The sequence below is a fragment of the Patella vulgata genome, chromosome 7 (genome assembly GCF_932274485.2).
Source record: "Patella vulgata chromosome 7, xgPatVulg1.2, whole genome shotgun sequence".
Taxonomy (NCBI): Eukaryota; Metazoa; Mollusca; class Gastropoda; family Patellidae; genus Patella; species Patella vulgata.
In genome coordinates this window covers 18,240,820-18,261,167 of record NC_065885.2, presented here as the reverse complement: position 1 = coordinate 18,261,167, position 20,348 = coordinate 18,240,820, and the positions used below count along the sequence as shown (strand labels likewise).

Here is a 20,348-nt window from a genome sequence, read left to right as displayed (position 1 = left end):
ACCCTGCACGTTTCAAGTCAGTAGCTTGAAGCGTATATATGGTATTAGTGTCAGTGGCTTGTGGCACGAAGTAACAGTATATTGTCGCATACATAATATATTATGTCAACGCTTGGGCGACATAATATATTGTGTTGACGCTCCAAGCGTGTTAGCATATTAGACCTGTAGACTCAGTGGAATGTACGCGTCATCAGAGCCATAGAAAGTGTCCCTGTAAATAAAAGAGGGCATCCTTATCAGAAAAAGGGCACCTGTGATGTCAGAATTTCAAAAAAGGGCACTTTTCTTTCGGATTAGGGTTAGGGTTAGGGTTAGGACACAGAAAAGAGAGAAAAAACAGAAAAGAAAAAAACAAGCATTCATTGGTTATCAAAGCGCCAATTAAATCTATCGTTGCAAGTTCATGCCTAGTCACCTCCATCCTAGTTCCAAGCGTTGACATAATATATTATATCGCCCAAGCGTTGACATAATATATTATGTATGCGACAATATACTGTTACTTCGTGCCACAGGCCACTGACACTAATACCATATATACGCTTCAAGCTACTGACTTGAAACGTATCGCCTGATACAGTTATATGGGACAACAATCACTGGTTTATTATACACAAGCACGACGTTTCGATAAGTATTCTCTTATCGTTATCAAGCACAATGACATTTAGTAAACTTGAGCTCTAGTTTACTAAGCTGGCGTACCAAGGTTGTGGACACTCTAGAATTCACAATTTTTGTCCGATTTTGATGAACGTTAAAATTTATGATGGCAACTTCTTGTTTTACTTCAATCGGCACAGAGAAACTGGGTAGTGTTTACAGAAAACATTTAAAAATTCCAGGCAAAAAATTAGCACTATAAAAGACTTTCAAACTGTGTATATTTCAAATTTGTAGTTAATACCAGTGAGATATGACATCCTTTGTAAGGTGGAACACACCCTCCATGGTTTATTGCAAAAGTCAATTTACTGTTCAAACCACTCAGATTTCAAACCCTTTAGAAAGTAAAACAATGAACAAACATATTTGTTAGAAAAATGATTTATTCGATTAAAAAAAAAATCTAATTTTTTTTACAATACCAATTTAAAATAGTATTTTAATGGAATGTACTATATAGTAATTCTGATTATAATGGGATTATTTACAAATGATTTTCAATAATTTCAGGTGATGTAAACCTAACTCATATTAAATATTGAGTAATTTAAACCTCTTTTACCTCAAAGATAACAAATTAAATAAATCGGCTTGGTCTTAAATGTTTATTTTTTTAATAAAATATAATGTGTAACCAATTTAACAATGATTTCTTGCATGATATATCCATCATGAAAACGAAACAATTTATCTGCGTTCAGAATTTCATTTTTATTTCTATTGAAACTGAAATGAAATTTTTGATAATTGTACAGAAACATTATGCTTTGCATTTGGTTTCCCCTGTTCTAATGTAATATTTAAAAAAAAAATTAAAATAAAATGATTATGTTATTATATAAGCAGTAAATATAAAAAATACAGGTATAAACAATCTATAGGCAAGGAATGTTATGATATACATGATATTATAGAATATATACAATGTGTAAATTTAATACTCCTGAGGGCTTCAGACCTCTTTGATTTAGGTCAAAATTAAAAGTTGAATTGTACTTTTGGAGTGATCAGGTTCACATTAAGCAGATTGTTTGGTTAGCAACATTCATCTTCAGACACCAAGATTTACAAATGTGTGAATTTTTGTAAATAATACAAACTTAACCAAGGTTTGATTCACAATGACAAGGTCCAATTCACTTTTACTGAATGCAAGACATATGTTATTTCAACTTAATTAATGGTACACAAGTCTAATACTATTAAATTATCATAACATCATAGTAAACAAAATTTAGTATGTCTACAAATTTCATCTTGTTATTAAATAAAACAGCAACACTTCTCAATCAATATAACTTGAATTGCCAGACATATATAAATTGTTAAAATGTAGCAAAACAATAAAACAAAGTCGAAAATCAAAGAAGTTCATTCAAACCTAAGGTATACTTATTGAATCACAATTTTCTTTACATAGTTCTACTATATGTTACACTATAACATTTGGTAAAAGAATTGATTTAACAGGAATATAAATGTTTAAAATTCAAGACCTGATTCGAGATTCAGAATGTTTTGAATGGAAAGGTCTGAAAACATTAGTGGAACCTCGACTTTATTAAAAAAATAATTATTTGTTAAGCAATAAAAAGCACTAATTAACATAAAAATATGTAAAATCTGTTAAATTCATCATTTAAAAATAAAATTCTCATCAATGAACTCATTTGTGTAGTTTATCATTTAACATCAATAAGACATTGGGATACTTGATGTTCTGATGTTTTGAATTGGCAAAAATAAGAACCAACTAAATGAAAGTTCTGGCTGTCCCAAATATGTTGTGGTGTAATGAAAAACAATTAACATGTTTCAGCTCCATTAATGGGTGAAGATCATTTCTATTCCGTTGATTCCTAATTTACCACACAACAGTCTTGTGTTTCCTTGTTTGCCAGTGCTCAAGAGATTGATTGATAAGACTTCAACAATGGCACATTTAATATAATATCTTTTCTTTATAGTTGCTGATCAAAAGATCTTCTACCCTATTTACAAATAATTTTCCTAGCAATAAGTTAGTTTTACATTGCTCTTTGAAATTTGAGGAGTACTCCTTTTCAATAATCGATAAAACTAAAATAAAACAATGCATAGGATAAACTTAATCACATGAAAATAAAATATTGAGAACGCAACTAAACTATTTTATCAGTACATTTATATTTGAAATGTAGACTATGTTTGATCACATAACAAAACTAATGATTCATTTGTCTGAGAAAATAATTCAGAACCATGGCTTTAAAAAAAGGTCTATAATAAGGCAACCACTTTGTAATTCTATATTTTTTTTATAATGTACATGTTACTATAGCAATTAATCGGGAGAAATACCCAGAATTCTATGTTTGCATCCAATGATAATAGATCATAAATAAATTCTCAATGGTCAAGTTTAGAAATAAATCAATTAATCTTAACTCACAAAAATAGTGGACTGATCTTCAAGAAATTTAAAATAAATTCGCTTTTGCAAACTTTGAGTTCAGTTCATTTTTCGATATAATTTATTTATGTCCACTTGAACATCAGATTTAAACAAAGGACGATGATGCGCCACCTGCACCTCCTGAAGCAGGTCTCGGGGGAGGTACGTCATCATAGCGATCCGAATAACGACTGGAACGGTCGCTATAAGCAACTTGATCATCGTAGTTGTTTCTTGGAGCACCATAGTTGTCAAACTTGGAGGGTTCACGAGTATCAAAGTCTGGGTCATAGGCTCCAGAATTCTGACGTTGATAATCATAAGGATCATCACGATATACCTCCCTTTCTCTGTCATATTCTTCATAGTGGTGATCCCTATCACCATAACTGTCTCGTCGCTCATCATAGCTGTCTCTTTTGGAGTAACTAACTGGTCTGTCTCCATAACTATCACGCCTGTCATCATAGCTGTCCCTTCGATCATAATCCCTATTGCTGGGTGGTGGATCATCTTTATTAATGCTGTCATGATCACGATCATGATAGCTGAAATATATTAACAAAATTCTTTTCATCATTGCAATGTATTATAGTTCTTAGCAAATTGAACCACAAAGTGAAACAGAAATGAAAAATGCATTAAAGTGCAGTAAGACAATCGATTGATTCAACAAAATATATCATCCGTAGCAACACAATCAATTCATTTCTTTCAAAGTGCAATAGTCTCAATTTTATTGATCAAATCAACTCTTAATACAATCTATACAAACGTAACGATCCAATTTCTGATCCAGTTAATTATTTTATACCAATTTAAGAGAATAGTTAACTGATGGGGATGGTTGACTGGAGCATTTTCTACATCTAACAAAACTTCATTAACTAGTGTTCTAGATTGATACGGTTGTGAGAGAAATGCTAAGAGAAAGGGAGAGAGAAAGAAATGGGGTTTAACGTCCACCCGACACAAACTAGGTCATTTCGGGCCTAACACATGGTTCAATTTTACTTCAATAATTAGCTTGTGCGTAGGGGTCTTAAGCAGTGGGAGGAAACCGGAGGACCCGGAGAAAACCCACGAGGTCGGACAGGCGACCCTACACCTTGTCACGTACAACTGAGGAACCAAAACCACACCTGTTGACTCAATGACAGACCTTATGATACAGCACACACATGCTAACCATTCAACTATCCAACTACCATCTTCAATAGAAGGCTTGATCTCGCCTTAACTACGTACATCTTATCAAGCTAGATGTTGTAAAACTCGTGGCCGTTGCTTCAGGAACATGTCCAAACCCCCGCTAAGAGAACGGGGTGGTTGATTGGATCATTCGGTTCATTGTCAAGTATATAGATTGTATCGATCGTGCTAGATTGTCAATCCTGAGAGATTAAATAAGAGTTGATTGGATCGATTGGTTCATTGTCAAGTATATAGATTGTATCTGGTCATGCTAGATTTTCAATCCTGAGAAATTAAATAATAGAAAATGGGTTGATTGGATCGTTTGATTCAAGTATATAGATTGTATCGATAGTGCTAGGTTGTCAATCCTGAGAGATTAAATAGTAGGAAATGGGATGATTGGATCAATTGATTCATCGACAAGTATATAGATGTATCTGATCATGCTAGTTGTCAATCCTGAGAAATTAAATGGGTTGATTGGATTGACTGATTGATCGACAAGTATATAGATTGTATTAATATTCATGCCATATCAATATGATCAGGAGGAGATAGGCAAGTTAAGAGTTGAAGGTTGATTGGATCAATTAGCTTAGTGTGATCCAAAGAAATGCAATGTAAATCGTTGAAAAATCTATTGAATCCATAATATCTATGTCAGAAATATCTGTATTATTATAATAATTTGTTTTTGTAGCGACTTACTCGATGGCCCACTGTCATGTGGGCCCCTGTCTCGTCACTATATTCAGAGTTTGTTAGAGAACGATTCTCTGTAGTCATCCAATTTTCAAAATTGTCCTGGGGAGAACCCTAGTACTTCCCTTTGTCCGAGGGGAGAGAACCCAACATCCCCCCACCCCCTAAAAAGTTCACTTCTCCTCCACAGCTTGACTACGGGCCTGCTACACTTTGTGTTATAATACTCATATTGTTTCAATAATAATTTTACATAATCTACTGTAGGCTACTTTTATATATGTAATCATAATAATCATTTTGTACAATAATCATTGTATATTAATCATTTTACTACCTATTTCTGTCATCATAATAATAATTGTATATAATCTTACCTGTCTTTATCATTATAATAATCATTCTGATAACCTTTTGGTTCAGGGATTTTTCCAGGTAGCCTTGATGTATCTGTTAACACAAATATAAGCAATGACTTCTATGTTTAAATGTTTTATAACACTTTAAGAAAATCTGTCAAAATTCGCCATTCAAAACTAAACTTTCTGTTCAGGTCAACAACTCAACTTATTTTGCCTTTATCATATTCCATGAAAAGAACTTTTTAAATTGTATGGTCATGAAATGTCGAATACAGTTGTAACATTTAAAATTATCAACAAAAGATAAAATAAAACAAAAATAAAATGTGAATTTCCTCATAAATGATCAACTAGATAGACTTAGTGACAAGTAGGTTATGATTAGGTTGATACTGGATAATCAAAGGAGTAGGGTGTTAAAAAATGATTATATGATTAGACATCAAAAAAAAGGTTATCGGAAAAAACATAGGAACAAGTGAGTTTATAGATTATGTGGTGTCATGCATGGCTATAAATAATTTGTTACCAGCAAGAGAGACTTGCTGCAACACTGATGCAATTAATACACCTGTGTTACAGTGAGATTGATATATATATATATATATATATATATATATGATATACAAAGATTATTATTATTGTGATTTACTAGTTAATCTAAAGTGACTATACCTACACAGTTGAATATCAGCGAGTATGGTGAATGTTAGTAATCAGGGGGGGGGGGGGGCATACTGTTATGAAGACGATGTATGGCTGTGTGGTGATGTTAAAGGTCACCGGAAAAGCATCATTTTTTTTTTAAATAATGCAAGTAATTATGTCCACATATCCTTTCCTTAACTATAACCCGAACCTGAATGCTAGTATTACCTGCAACAGCTAAATTCCAAAATTAGTAATTTCTGCCGTTCTCCGTGGGTAGTTGTAACTTTCCGTCAATAAACAATCCGTGACGTCATTTTAGTCCTTCTGTACATAGAAATATAGACTAGAATATGAGCAGAAGGACTAAAATGAAGTCACAGATTGTTTATTTACGGAAAGTTACGACTACCCATGGAGAATGTCAGAAATTACTAATGTTGAAATTTACCTGTTGCAGGTAATATTAACATTCGGGTTCGGGTTCTAGTTATGGAAAGGATATGTTGATATAATTACTTGCATTTTTAAAAAAAAATTTATGAACCTTTTCCGGTGACCTTTAAGCATCAATCAACAATCACTGTAGGTCACTTCAATGAACTTTACAACTTCCAAGTCCTGCCAACATGTGCTTTATACACATTTCAATTCAACTCATTGAATCAGATTTACAGGAAGCTTTATAATTGCACCAGCATGACTTTGGTAATATAAGACAGAGGTGAACTAATCTTGGACAAGCCTACATCATTTAGTCAGTTCATCTTCATCAATGAAATGTACAATATGTTGTCTTCATCCACCCATACAGACTTCTGTCAACTAAAGGTAAAGGTCATATTTCTTCTCAAGCAATCATAAAATGTTTGTAGCTCTCTGTAAAGCCTTTAGAATTGTATAATCAAAGGTAAGCCATTATTCACGGTAGTTTAGTGGAAACAATTTAGACTCAAGCGATCTTGTCAAAAGTTAGCCAATATACTTAAGGCATCGGTGATCTGACATATATTGTAATACTGTCACTTGTGGAGATGAGTTTTGTGAAATAATGAGGATATTTAGGATACATAAAAAAAGATATAAAAGCATGCAATACACATTAATATATCATATAAAATAAAATACATTATACATAAATATTAAACTTTCTTATGACATGAAACTATAAACAACAAATTTGCAGGGTGCCATACATGTATTACCCTTTAAAAACCATAAGGCATCACATCATAGTGAAGCCTTTGGCTCCTGCCTGAAGCATGGTATATATATTCAGATCATTTTCATATATATTCAGATCATTTTCAATTTGACGAAACAATTTCATAATTGAGAGATCAGGGCACTGATTACCAAATGTAATTTGTTGATGGCCATACTGCTATATAATGTCATAAAAAAGCTTGGGTTTCAGGAATGCAAAACTTTACAGAAAACAACTAACGATTCAATATCTGTCAAACACAGGCAGGTTTTAGAAACACATTTTTATTTTATATACCAGACTGATACTTTAAGAGAGCAGACCTATTAAGATCAAAATTTCTTTCAAAAATCAAAGGATCGAAAAATGTTCAGCTTCAGTATACAAAAAAACATAGGCCCTTAAAAAAATGATAGGTTTTGTAATCCTGTCACCAAAAGTAAACAAAAGGAAAAGCCTCATTCCATGTCAAATTAATACATGCAGAAAATGTCACCCGATCCGCCTATTATTAGCCTGCTAATAGTAGAAAGTTGTTAGTCATTTTTAGATGCTCGTAGCAGCGCTAAGGGTGCCTCTGCGCCTCTGGGGGTAAATTGTTAGCCGCTACAGTAACAACTAACAAGGGCGGCCTTTGTTATCTACTATTAGCAACCAACAAAGGCTGTAATAGTTAGTAGACCTATCCGCTATTAGCTTATTTATAAATCATTATTTTCTCGATCTCCGATAAATGGGAATAAAAGATAGAATTTGTATAGACTGCCTTCTTATGACGACCCGAACAATCTTCCAAGTTAGAACAAATCTTTCAAAAAACTTTGTCCTAAAATATATAGCCTACCGCCCGTCGATCCTCGCCACTGTATGTTACCGGGGGATCGAACCCGTAGCGTTGAACCTGGGTGTAGATTAGTCTATAGCGTAAAAGACTATGGAGTGCAGTAATTAATAAATTGTTTTAATAGCATTCTGTAATTGAACTGGAATATACAGGTCACACTAAAAGATTATATGCAACACAAATACCGTACTGCTTATTATTAGGCTGGAGGGGGGTCTGGAGTTTGCTCCCGGTGTGAATCCGTCGTGATTTTTAGGCAAAGTTTACCCTTGTCAGTAGGACAGGGCGGAGTGCCTCAAGGAAAAGCTATATAGTCGTCCAGATGGGACAGAAAGGAGGTCCCGCGTACACGTAGAGGAATCCTTCAGTTTTGAATCGAAATAAGAGTACGCCGTACCCAGTACCGCCGAAAACCGCCCCCCCCCCTCACCCCAATAGCATACTGCATGCTGCATTGGGTCTATATGATGTTATTGTTAAATCCCATTTCATTTCTCCATGAACGGGAATCTTCGTTCCCTGCATTGGCCAAGAATTTCATCGGGTTTATTCGACATGGTTTCCCCTTAATTGTCAGTGGTGCAAGACGGAAGGCCTGACAAGAACAGTTGTCTAGTCGTTCGTGTATACATTGGCATGCACGTTAAAGATCCCTTGGCAGTTGGAATTCGATATAAGAGTAGGCCTAGGCCATATTTCCACTGCCCGGGCAATATTTTCCTTCATAGCACACTGTATGGCGTATGCCCGTCTTCATTAGCCCAGTCGGGGCCGAACAGTAGGACATTAAACCCCAATCATTTCATTTCATGAACGGAAATCGTCTTCAAGAATCGCATTGTGAGTTACTAGGGTTACGCTGTCTCTCGAACTACTTTCCTGCGCTCTTTTGGACAAGGTCCAAGGTCAACAAGGCGGGAAAGAGCGCCATATTAATACTTAAAACTTAGAAAATCCAAAATACGAGGTACCGGTATCTTACTTTATTTTATAAAAGATCAGACTTAAACAGGGGATAAAACCCATCCAAAGACTGGGCTTTAATAGTTAGAGAGACAGAGAGAGACTCGGACTCGGGACAGAGAGATGCCAGATGGCAGATGGGGATTAAGTCTAACTAAGATTAGCTAAACTAACTTAGTCTCTAAGTCTAATTCAATATCATCCACCAAAGTCTTACTCGTTGAAAACACGAATTATTTGTCAATTCAAATCAACATTGATGTTGTGATCTTACCGGGAAAAGGTAAGCTTCTGATAACCAATATTTAAAATAAAATAAATATTTTACCATTGCATTGGTACACGAATCGTGTACGGTGCCATAGTACGTTTGATTGTCATTTGTAACAAAGGACCGAGGCTAGACATATTCCACAACTGAATACTCATATCAAACGGTGACGCCATGAGAGCATGCGCAATAGACTGAAATAACCAGATACTAGAAATAGCGATTCGGTTGAGACTCATGCCATATTTCGCTGGAGATAACTGATTTGAAATTAGAGTCAAAACGGAAACAATTGAATGTAAATCAGTTTATTTATATACAATCAGATTACATTATTATTTGTTGCGACCCATTTGGGTCAATTTCTAGGTCCCAAACATTAGCGATTTACTTGATTTAGCTCCTTTAAAGTCCACTCGTCTCGACCACTTGACACAAACCATTAAACTAGGCCTAAATCATTTCGGGACTAATAGGCCTATTGTTAAATTCACTTGACAGTCGACCCATGCACGCCGTGTTAGGCTCAAATGACAGATTTTGTGAGATAGTGCTAAACAATATTCCTACTGCCATCAAGATCAAGCACTATTAGTATTTGGCCGTACTAGGTTTGAAGCCTACTTGTACTTGTAGCCTAAACTACTAAACTAGGCCTATGTTAACTATGTAGACCTACTGGTACTAATGCCATTTCTGATGATATGGATTTTGATGATATGAATTTTGAAGATATTAATATGATGATGAAACAAAATGAAATGAAATGCTGAAATGGGGTTTAACATCCTACTTTTCTGCTCTTTCTGGGCTAATGAAGAAGGCATACACTATCGTCTATCAATATGTTATGATGAGGCAAATTTTGGACAGAGTGACACTAATGTAGCCTACGTAAGCTTACTCTTTTTTGGAATTCTGTCTGTAGGGTTCTTTTAGTTCTATGTGCAGGACGCATTTTTCTTTCCATCCAAGCAACTAGGCACTGTTCCATGCAAAATTCAACCAGAAACATTATAGCCTGTTTTTGTGGTTTAACAAATTCCAATGGCAAAGCATATACTGATCTATAAAAGCATTTATAATGCGACTCTAGGCTGGGCCTTTCTATTCATGCTAATTAGCGAACTGAACAGCAAGTCATATGTATGTGTGCAGCATATGCAGGGGGGGCGTACTTATTCTTTTTAGAACACCTGATAGCACTTTTTGTTCACATTACCTGGTACCGTACGGTAATATATAATTAACGTTTTTCTTTCGTATTGTCAAAGAATAATCTGAATCGACCTATAGAATTAAAAGTGTACTCATAATAAAGTTTCAGTCGATAACTAAACAGTCCTTTGCTTGCTTCGGGTGTTAAGAAACATTATTAAAATTTCATTTCATTTTACAGAGGATGTAGGCCTAGCTCAGAGTTCAGAATAGATCACACTTCCTCTCAACAATAACTGATAAATGAGTATATCAATCCAAATGGTTATGCCTATTGTAGCTATTGAACATTGTACTGTATCCCTGACCTCCCCTGCAAGCGCTGTATCATAAAGTCTGTCATTGAGTCGAGTCAGTCGACAGGCGTGGTTTCGAATCCCCGGTTGTACGTGACAAGGAGTAGGGTTGCCTGTCCAACCTCGTGGGTTTTCTCCGGGTCCTCCGTTTTCCTCCCACTGCTAAAGACCCCTAAGCGCATGCGAATTATTGAAATAAAATTAAACCATTTGTTAGTCCCGAAATGACCTAGTTTGTGTCGAGTGGACGTTAAACCCCATTTCTCTCTCCCCTGACCTCCCGAATATGATGTAAATAAACCAATGCCAGTGGATGGTGTATCAGAATGGTGAATGGACAGATAGACTACTTTTTTTTATACGCCAAAACTGAAATGTGGGCATATTATTGTCTGGCCGTCTGTACATCCACAAGTCTATTAAAGTTAATATCCGATTGATAAACAGTTTTTAAGGTCATGAGACAAAGAAGCCTATAAATTTTCAGTGAAAGTTATGGTCCTTATTATCGTATTGACATTGAATTTATAGTGTTTAAGGTCATGATACATGATATAGGACTTTAAACCCCATTTCATTTCATTGCAGGTCATGAGACGAAGAAGTCTTAATTTTCAACGATTTCTGATAATTACTGCCAGAGTTACGGTCCTTGATCACATAATCAAAAATGAAATGAATTGGGGTTTAACGTTCTATTGTTTTTCTCCTATACTGGGCTAATGTACAAGGGCATAGGCCATACAGTGTGCTTTGAGGGAAATTTTGCCCGGGCAGCGGCACTATGGCCTACTCTTATATCGAATTCCAACTGCCAAGGAATCTTTTACGTGCAAGCCAATGTATAAACAGGACCTCGGTTTTTCATCTCATCTGAATGACTAGACAGTTGTCCTTGTCAGGCCTCCAAATTATTCCTTGTTCAAAATCTTTAATTGTTTTTTTTCTTCAATATGCTTACGGATTACAGTTTTTTTTGTGTTTACAACATTACTATAATCCTTTCATCCTACATCAGGACTACAGATATTTCTTGTGTTTTTTAAAATCGTGTAGTTCTTTACTAATAGTACATGTTTAATGTATGCTTGACAGGTCAGATTTTATTTGTTCCCATCTGCTGTAAGATGGCACCAGTAATGGTTACTCCACCCAAAATTTAGTTACATGTCTGTTTTGTCTGGTCCATAACACTATCATTGGGCATGATGGATTCTTCATATCGTAATACTCCTGTAATGTATTTATTTTAGATTTGTCAAAAGATGAGGTAAAAAAATTATCAATGGAGGAAAGCAATGCTTCAGGTTCGCACCTTCATCAGTCTCAATATTGAAAATTCTGTATGTTGCAAAGAATTAATCACTTAAACATACGTTATTCAAGAGCTCAATCTGCCTATTGCAGGTTTTTCTTTAGACCTGAAATGTTATATTATATAAACTATTAATTAGACATTTATTTACATGACAAGCATAAAATCAACTCTTGATACCATCGGATATCTCTGATATTAACTAGATTAGAACGGTTCAGCCATATTTTGATTTAATTTAGAAATGAAGGAGCGAGACTTAGCTTCGAACAACCAGTACGGTACGGTGGTTGCAATTATTGTACATGTCTTGTCAAACCTTCAAAGGCTAATATCTTTGCTTGCAATAGAGTAATTTGAACGAAATTTTCAATATATTCATTTTGCATTATCTATTTTCAAACTATTATAATAAGAACGGCCTGCTCTTTATCTATATCTTGCATAATGACAATAATGTATCTTTAATCTTTTCAATACACGTGGCCCCAGTAATTGGGTCATCACACAGGTCACAGCCTAGGTAACAATTTTCTGTGGGATCCAGTAACTGGGCCTATTCCAAGCCATGAATTAACTAGAATGCTTACAACCACATTCAATTAAACAAAGTAGGACCAAAAGTGAATAGGCCTAGCTGTAGTAGAATGACGATCACAAAGCTAGTCACCACAGTGACCAGTAAGGAATAGATTAAATGGGTATCAGTATCGCTGAGCAATTCACTGAGCAAAATAATACTTTTAAAATTATGTGTCTTAAAGATACATTATGGGAGATTTTAATAGAGAGTTGGCCATTCTTGCTGTAAAAGTCCAAAAATAGATGATGAAAGAGGACTATATTGAAAATTTCAGTCAAATTACTTTATTCTGAACAAAGTTATCACCATTGTAATTTTTGACTAGAAATAGGCGTCAACTCTTTCTTCGCCGTCTCCGAGAATGGCCGATCGTTTGATTGACAGGCGTTAACTCCACCTACATAATCTTGATTATCAAGTAACATTTTCAATGACTGTGGTACCGTTAGCCTATTCGGTTTGAGATGGGGTTGCACAATTCAATTCGTATCACATTTATTTTTACTACAAATTAAAAATAAGACTTTTAATATATATATAAGAAGCGAAAGTTTGAAAAGAATGGACCAAAAAATGAGGATAATTATAGCTGTATATATCGAACTTTCAATCACATTGACTGACATGCGGCATCGCTCAACAGCGGCCTAGCTTCGTACACTCTATCATTTAGCCTCGATCTTAAATTTCCGGGAGTATGACGTCAACTTAACGGTTAATCTCCGCTTACGACGCCATTTAAAAATTTAATCTCCGCTTACGACGCCATTTAAAAATTTAATCAATCAATGAAATCCTGTTTAAATCCAAGCCATCCGTGGGTCTACAGAGTTGATTTTGTGCTTGTTGTATAAATAAAGATCTAATTTATAATTTCTATGACATCTGACGTCTAAATAAAGACTTGTAATAATCAGATTTAGCTCGTGCATAATGTATGTTAAAATATTTTTTAAGTTCTTTGAAATCCTATCGTCCTGTTTAGTTGAAATCCTGTCGTCCTGCTTTGAAATGCTAAATGATCACTTAATACCCTCAGTTCTCATATATTTGGTACCTTATCTTTTATCTTAATACACACCTTGGTTATTATTATCTTACTTACTTTTTCTTCAAAAATACTATTTGTTTTTTACAGGAGTCAAGGCTGGAAGGCAACTGAAGAAAATCAGTATTAACTAAAGATCACTAAACTTACCTAACAACACAACAAATACCATAAGGGAAATCTTCAGCAAAAAACAGATACATTTGAATACAGTGTAACATCTAATTCTCTACACCCGTTAATAAATTATTACTATGATACACTCCGAGAAGAAGAGCTACTTCAACTGGACAAATTAACTGATTACTAGAAATCTGAAGGAGCTGCTAATGCCTCAACATTGTCTCACAGTTTACAAACAGAACAGGTTTGTTTAATGCCTAAAGTGATAATATGCAAAAATATAAAACATGTTCGGAAAATTGTTCTTGCGGATGATTTCACAGAAAGCACTTTGTTTGACTATTATGAAGATGATGATGACGGAGATAATGATAAAGATATAGAATGTGTACATGTGTTGACTAATAGTTCATTTACCGAGTGTATTGATAAATAGTCTGTTTATCAACATATTGAGTGTACTGTTTATCAACATATTGAGTGTAGGCTATTGATAAAGAATTGGGTGAAAAAACATATTTAGTGTACTGAAAAATAATTTTTTATCAACTTATCGATTGTATTGATAACTTTTGTTGATCACCATATTGACTGCATTAGATAAAGTGTTATAAACTTGTTGAGTGCATTGATACATATAGAGAATCTCTTATCAGTCTTTTTTAATATCAAAAAATATCAACACAAGTTGATAAAGTAACAAAAAACAAGGCTCTGCCGAGTTTTTTTTTACTTTATCAACGAGTGTTGATATTTTTGATATAAAAAAAGACGAGTAGGTGATTTTATTTAATTTATCACCCAATCCCTTCTTTTAAAATTATGTGTCTTAAAGATACATTATGGGAGATTTTAATAGAGAGTTGGCCATTCTTGCAGTAAAAGTCCAAAAATAGATGATGAAAGAGGACTATATTGAAAATTTCAGTCAAATTACTTTATTCTGAACAAAGTTATCACCATTGTAATTTTTGACTAGAAATAGGCGTCAACTCTCTCTTCGCCATCTCAGAGAATGGCCGATCGTTTGATTGACAGGCGTTAACTCCACCGACACAAGTTAATAAGGTAACAAAAAACAAGGCTCTGCCGAGTTTATTTTACTTTATCAACGAGTGTTGATATTTTTTGATATAAAAAAAGACGAGTAGATGATTTAATGTATCACCCAATCCCTTCTTACATCCACAAATAGATAAATATAATTCTTTGCTGTAGATTTCACTTTTACTGAACATTACGGCGTAGTGATACATCATTTTGGACAGCAATTCAACCATTGCAAAGTCTTTTATATTGACCCAGTGTTTCCATCAAGGTCTATTGAACAACAATAGTTCATTTTTAATAAAAAAAAAAGTTACGTTTAATAAGAAATGAACTGTTCTTTGAAAATAAAAAAAGTAGTTCCTTTTCAACTGACCAATCAAATTCATGTAAAGCGATATCTCCTTAGGAGATATCGCAGTAGATTATGAAATATATCACACAAGCGATATCTACTGTAGAATGTATTTGGATGATAAAATTTATTAAGTGTTAAGAAATGTTTGTTTATCAGCTTATTACAAACTTTTATCAATATTACTGTAAATAATTTTATGTTTATTTTCTTAACTATAGTGTGAATAATATGTTCATTTTATCAACTATAGTGTATCAAGTGTATTGTTAAATTTTGTTGATCACAATATTGACTGTATTGATAAAGGGTTATAAACATATTGAGTGCATTGATACATAGTTTATTCAGTGTTATGAAGTGTTTATCAGCTTATTGACTGTATGTATAATTTTTTCATTTAATCAACTATAGTGTACATGGCGTATTGCTCATTAGTTAAAATAACTTATTGTTCATATGAACTATAGTGTGAATAATTTATTTCTCATTTTATTGATTATACTGTGAATAATGATTTGCTCATTTTATCAACTAAAGTGAAAATAATTTATTTTGCTCATTTTAACAACTGTAGTGAAATTAATATATTGTTTATTTTATCAACTATAGTGTGATTGATTTATTGGCGATTTTATTTTGTTAACTATATTGTAGATAGTTTATTGTCATTTTATCAATTATGGTGTGAATAATTTGTTCATTTTATCAGCTATAATTTATTGATTGATTAATAAAAGGATGTCGATATTATATTTCTTGTTGTAATTCTTCATAAATTGAGAAAACTTGCTATTTTGAAGGAAAATAGATATGAAAAATTCACATAAATTAAAATAATTGTAGCAGACAATTAATATTCAATGGCAATTTGATAAATGTCAGCACGATTTCAAAATCAGAGAGGCACTTTAATTAAATCATTCTAGAAAACGACTTACTAAATGGATCAAAGCATGACACATGACACATTGGTCAGAATAACACTGGCCACCTCAACGGCATATTCTTGCCCTGCCATCCGCAGTTGATAGCAATACCTACTCTTATCTGTTAAAAAAAATCGTTCTCCACTGTCTGTCTCACCAGTTCTGGTGTTGTTGGGTAAACTGTAGACGTTCACGTCGATGGCGTTGGATGGGGATCGGTCCACGGTAAGGTCTACGGCAATGGATGTTCTCTCTGTTAAGACGTCGGCGCACTGTATCGGTACTAATGGGTCTTCCGTGTGTTCCCACTGTCTGACGTGCTGTCTCAGATGCCTGTGTCAAGGGATTCTACAATTGCTGTCGCAGAACATGGCAGTCTTTAGGCCTTGTAACCCGTGGTCTACCAGTTCGGGGGGCGATCATCCGTGGTGTTGGTGACTCGAAAGCGTTGCTGAAGCCTGTAGATGGTCCGAACATTGACCTGTAAGTGATTGGCAACGGCTTGGGCAGTGTGGCGAGCGTCGAGTCTTCCAAGCGCCTGGTCCCTCTGAGCTGTCGTGAGTCGTGGCATGCTGCTGACGTTGTAGTGTGAATGATTCAACCAGGTATGGGGTGCATTTTATAGGACTGGTCCCGGTGAACAGCACGTGCAGCATGAGTTACTTGAAAATCATGGAGAACACATTACCATCTCAGAAGTCAGGTTGCGTTTTTGAGAATATTTCCTGGGTTCAATTCCGTGTTTGAGAAGGAGCCTTATTGCTCAGGTAAGGTTGGAGATGTGGTCACAAATAATAAAAACATTTGACATATTTTATGCAATGCGTCTATTCAGATTAACATACCAACCCGACGTTTCGTTTGCTGCTTAGTATATGTCATGTACAGATTGATCGATATGGAAAATTTACACAAATTAAAATAATTGTAACAGACATTAATATTTAATGGAAAAGCCATTGTTAAACCATTATTAAAGAAATCCAACAGGATTCTATAACTCTCGAAATATTGGTGCTGTATTAGACTCGAACCAATCGTTGAACGATCACATACAAAGTATTTGCTCCACCACCTTCTATCATATACATCGAATTTGAAAGATCCAACGCTATCCCATTTATGAAAATAAAGGAGAACTCATTCACGCATACATCTCAACTAAACTAGGTTACCAAAATGGTTTACTATACGGCTTACCAGACTATCAGATTAACAAACTACGTCATGTTCAAAATTCAGCAGCTCGGTGCCTCACTAAAACTAGAAATAGCAACACATCTCCACGGTATTGCAATCTCTACATTGGTTCCCAATTCAGCAAAGAATTAAGTTCAATTTACTCCTCTTTATCTGCAAAGCGTTAAACGGCCAAGCTCCATCTCATATAAAAAGTCTTGTAGAACCCTATACCACCAGCAGAAATCTTCGTTCTCAGAAAAAACATATTCTAAAATCTCCAGCTATTAACTTACAACTTGGAAAACGTACCCTTTCTTATACTAGCCCTTTTCTTTGGAATGACTACCACAGTCAATGAAACAATTACCCTCTGTGGGCCATTTTAAATCTCAACTCAAAACATTCTTGTTTCAAAACCCTGATCTGTAAATAATCAGTGAATATAACCAACAGCGCCTTAGAAACTGTTTTTGTTCTGTATTAACGCGCTTTACAAATAAACGATATCATTATTATTATTATCAGGATTACTATGGCCGACATTAATATAGTAATATGTCAAGTACAGATGGATCGGTATGGAAAATTCACACAAATTAAAGTAATTGTGGCAGGCAAGTAATATTCAATCGCCACACGTCCTATGTGTAGTACATATATTTGCGCCCATAATTTGGGTTTTTTGGGGAATAACAGATCGATCGGTATGGAAAACTTACACCAAACAAGATAACTGTAGCAGCCAGTTAATATATTATGGCAATTATATTATCCCCACACACCTTACGCGTTTAACATGGCAATTTTGTAATCGGCACACACCCTAAATGCGTATTACATGCATTTGTGCACGGTATTTTAGGGTTACGACGGCCGACTCTCGAATTGTGTAAGTATAGATATACCATTTTGTGAAATTCACACACATTCACGCCAAAGAACATGACAAATCCGTCATATAATTATGCATTTATACGTTTGTGGGTGAGGAGACGTAATCCTCCCAACGAGCCACGGTGTAAGACGCTGGTTCATTAATCAGGGTATCCGATCTAGGTGCTGGCCGAGGAAGTTTCTTGGGATTTCCAATCGCGGTTTCCACTTGTCAGTGATGCAGACAGTGTCTAGCCTTACACGTTGGTAATCAAGTAAAAGAACCCTTGATTGACAGTTGAGTAGTTGAAAAAGAGTAGGCCGTGTGATTTGATATCCGGATAAAATTTCCCACATAGCACAATGCATGTCGTATGCTCGTCTTCAGTATCACCTGCAGTTGGTGCAGAAAAGTAGGACGTAAAACCGCATTTCATTTTGTAATCCTCCCAACGCATATTCCGTAACCTTTTTGTGCGATCGATGTTACCGGTAGTTATGTGTATCTCAGTCAGTCAATATGGAGAACCCGACGAAAACCCACTAGGCTACTGGTTGGGTAGAGATGGTTCCACTACTGATGTCTTCCGCCTTACTCCAGCCACAGTAGTAGCTCGTCCTGCGGAGTTCCTTTGCGTAAGTTTTTTAGTCAAATGACTACAAAAAGGTTACTGACCTACAGCTCCCTTAATTTATACATAAACTGGCCCAAAACTGTACTGTACATAGCTTAACATATAATAAACCAATTCCCATTGAAATAAAGGTGAAGCCTTACCGCATAATTATATGATATGAAACCAAACTGCTACGAGTAATTTTTCGCCTACCGAACTTATTTCATCTGGCCGGTGTCATGGCGGCTTTCGAATTATAAGAAACACCGCTTTGAAAATGTAGATCGCATTACCACAAAGTAACTACTTTAGTGGTCCAGTCTTCACTATTGTGATAGAATTACTATATCAATTGTAGCGTTAAACTGTGTGTTTAACTATACATTTAATTGTAGCTAATTGCCTCATGCTGATTGCAAACTTGTCTCAAGTTTATCAAAAGATAGGTTGACTGGCAACTAAACATGCGCCCACAGCACCTTTGTCTTCGGAGAAGTCCGTATGGGTCATATTTGTTGTTTTGCAGGTGGAAACATCAAAATGACACAAAAGCTGATCAAAAGAAACAACCTATTAATAAGTAATAAAGTAATTAGCCTGTAGAGAGTCCACAATATGTTTCAATGTCAGTGAGGGCTATAACTCTGCCAGTAATTATTGGTAGTCACTGAAAATCAATGGGTTTTTTTCGTCTGATGGCCATAACACTTACATCTTGTATAAGAGAGAGAGAGAAATGGGGTTAAACGTCCACTCGACACAAACTAGGTCATTTCGGGACTAACATGGTTTAATTTTATTTCAATAATTCACTTGCGCATAGGGGTCTTTAGCAGGTGGGGGGAAATCGGAGGACCCGAAGAAAACCAACAAGGTTGGACAGGCGACTCTACTCCTTGTCACGTACGACCGGGGATTCGAAACCACCCCAGTTGACTCAATGACAGGCTTTCTGATACAGCGGGCACATGCTAACCATTCGGCCATCCAACCCCCCTCTTGTATAAGTCAATTGGATTATAACTTTAGCCTTGAGAGCGTCTTTATGACCTCAAGAGGGTCCACAAGCTAAAAACGTGTTTTTTGTACAATCAGGGGACATAATTCAGGAAGCTATGGTTCGATATATGTGAATATCTACTGGAACAGAGATCCTTTGGATATAAACATATTATTTAAGTTTCATCAATATCGGATAAAAACTGTGACCTCTTTAAAACATTACATACTTTTCCACTATTATCGCACAAGGAGCGTCCATTTTCACGAAATTCGAATTCAACCATCATTAGGGTGTAACCATGATATATTTGAATAGTTTCGAAAGAAACCGAGATGTTTGGGTTGTAAACATACGTTTTAAGTTTCATCAAAATCGGATAAGACTTGTGACCTCTGGAGTGTCCACAAGCTAAAAACGTGATTTTTTGTACAATCAGGGGCCATAATCCATAAAGTTACAGTC

General features: G+C 35.2%; 1 long non-coding RNA gene across 1 annotated transcript; it reads right to left on the bottom strand.

Annotated features, from left to right (window-relative positions):
• Positions 1 to 3,442: 3,442 nt before the first annotated feature.
• Positions 3,443 to 6,071, bottom strand: LOC130013531 (uncharacterized). The gene is made up of 2 exons (XR_008788707.1): positions 5,380 to 6,071; positions 3,443 to 3,651 (listed from the first exon to the last, which is right to left on the bottom strand). It is a non-coding gene; the product is annotated as an uncharacterized LOC130013531 (long non-coding RNA).
• Between the last annotated feature and the right edge of the window lie 14,277 nt (positions 6,072 to 20,348).